Source organism: Bidens hawaiensis, unplaced genomic scaffold (genome assembly GCF_021521415.1).
Source record: "Bidens hawaiensis isolate Kalapana, Puna unplaced genomic scaffold, B.hawaiensis_p1.1 tig00015123_1, whole genome shotgun sequence".
Classification (NCBI taxonomy): Eukaryota; Viridiplantae; Streptophyta; class Magnoliopsida; order Asterales; family Asteraceae; genus Bidens; species Bidens hawaiensis.
The window spans coordinates 408,497-411,452 of NW_027492340.1; positions in this window are offsets into that span (position 1 = coordinate 408,497).

A 2,956-nucleotide genomic window follows, 5' to 3' on the forward strand; every position below is an offset into this window, starting at 1 on the left:
GAACTTGGGCGACAAAGCAAGAGGGCCAAGGAAAAATGAGAAGGCACCTCCCCCAAAAGACAAATAGAAATGGTGTGCCTTTCACGAAGACTTCGGCCATATAACAGAGGATTGCATAGCCTTGAGAAAGGAAATAAGCTATCTCCTCAGCAAGTGTTATCTCAAGGAGTTGTTTGGAAGAAAAAAGCCCAGGAACTAGGATCCTGATCCAGTTCCAGAAAAGGCTGCTCCACCTCCCCCTGACGATCAAGTTATCAACATGATCTTTGGAGGGTCCGACATTTGCGGAACATCATATTCAGCTGCAAAAAAGTATGCCAAAGAATGCAAACTGGAGAATGGTGAAAGGCCGATCAGGACTTCTACAACAACCGAGCTAAGAATTATCTCCTTTGATGAGGATTATCGAATCAACATCCAGGATCCTCACCATGACGGTTTAGTCATTGCTTCATTATTTCTAACCATTATGTACGCAGGATACTCATTGATGGAGAAAGTTCAGTTAATATCATCCAACTAGAAGTACTTAGAAGGATGAATATCCCAGAGTCGGAAATTGTCCCACGATCTTTGGTTCTTGTGGGATTCAGTGAAGAAATGAAGAACACATTGGCGGACATCAAATTACCCATATATATAGAGGGAGTAAATTCTGTTCAAAAATTTTGTGTTATAGATTCCTTGCCTTGTTGCAATGTTATTCTTGTCAGGCCATGGATACACGAAATGAAGGCGGTTCCCTCTACCTACCACCAGTGTGTAAAACTCCCTACCCCGTGGGGGATAGCAAAGATTTAGTGCGACCAGCAAGACGCTAAAGACTGCTACACTTCTTCAATAAAGCCTACAAAAAAACTGAGAGAAGCATAGCAATTACAAAAAGTGAGAAGAAATGTCACGGAGACTAGGAAACAAGACTCTAAGGAAGTGGTCTTGCACCTAGAGGGTCCTGACGGCAAAGTCCTGATAGGTGTTGAAATACAGGAGTCCATTGAGAAGGAAATAATATCCTTCTTACAACAAAGAAAGTCAACCTTCGCGTGGAGGCACGAAGATATGACAGGTATTTCTAAAGATGTTATAACCCATAAACATGGAATTGATCCTTCTTTCAGTCCCATTCATCAAAGAAGAAGGAAATTCGCCCCAGAAAGAAATGCGATCATCCAAGAAGAGGTACAGAAACTACTAAAGGCAGGTATGATTAGAGAAGTAAAATAACCAAAATGGTTAGCCAATGTGGTTGTAGTTCAAAAGAAAAATGGAAAGTGGAGGATATGTGTCGATTTTACTGACTTATATAAGGCATGTCCCAAGGATCCTTTCCCTCTTCCCCACTTTGACTCCATTTTCACACCCCGACCAATGAAGGCGGAAACGTCGAGGCGCGACATGATTGTTCATTGCACAATGACACTATAAAGTTAGAATATTTAAACAACTCATTTAAATCCATATCATCATAAATAACACAACAATTGTTCATACAAAATGCCAAATAGATAGATAAACAAATAACTTGTTCTTTTATTTTCTAATATCCTAAAGCCAATATAATAAGTTTCTTCAAGTAATCCAATCAAGCTAACATTAAACCTGTAACATTGCATAAAATAGAGCTTGTCAACACGAAGGTTGGTGAGCAATTTTCATAGTTTTGGACAATAAGTATATAGTATGAAATCCACAACTAGTATATGAAAACAATAAATAATAGCAAAAATTTAGAAAATAAAACCGTCAATAAGAATACATTGACGAACCGTCAATAAGAATACATTGACGACACCTTTCTATATGGGGATACCATATATACTCGGAATTAACGTATGATCATACTTTGATGAGGCTACCCGCCTTAGCATTCAAGAATTTGCACATAATCATGTAAAGCATATAACACCAAATCGAGCATTTATTTAAGTAAACATATACAATACGTGTTGTGGTTTAAGACTCAAGTATAAATCATTTGAATTTGAATAAGTATGCAATGCCACCCCCAAAACGAAAGATGGAAAACGGGGGATGAAAAAGTACTCACATTAACAAGTAACTTGAAAGATAGTGTCGTGAATAATCGGAGAGATCGGTTTAACGAGCAAGACCTCTATTAAACGGGTCTTGTGTTAGTAGGTAGTCTTGGAAGGGTTTAAAATAAAATACATGACAAATAAAGTAAATAAATAAAGTTTAGGATTTAAAATGTAAATATTTGAGAAATTAAAGAAACGAGTTTTGTAAAATAAGTTTACTCGAAACCGGGTCTCGGTATTCTATTCATTAGTTTTTTTCTTTTTTTACTCAACCTATGTTAAGTAATAATGTGGGTTAAAATGCGATATTGCAAAACCTTTGGTTATAAGAATACCAAAACGAGGTTTAAACGAGTGTTCGGGTTTGTCGGTTCGAGACTTGATAAGTGACCAAGCTCAAAGTTAACTTCCCAAAATAATAAATGTTATGAGATAACTCAATAAAATCAAAATAGACTTAACCAAGTATGTAGTTCTATTGTGAAGAACCTTAACGTTCGTTAAGCGAGTATACGACCTTATCGGTTCGAACTTGTTATAAGATCAAGTTGGTTACTGACATGCCAAGTATGTTTAGAAATTAACTAAAATTGATTTAAAATATAATCTTGAAGAAAAATATGAGTTTTGGTGGCTAAAAACACACTTGTGTGTCTTAAGCGAGTGAACTCGGTTTAGTTCGGTTTTTTTGGTCGGTCCTTGACTCGGAATAAGACCGAGGATGGTTACCACATACCCAATTACCATGGAACTTGTAAAATAACTTATAAATAATAATACTCAAGTTTTACATTCAAAAAGTTAACAATAAAGCTTTTAAACAAAAGTTCGGTTTTTGGTTCGGTCCTTGACTCGGAATAAGACCGAGGATGGTTACCACATACCCAATTACCATGGAACTTGTAAAATAACTTATA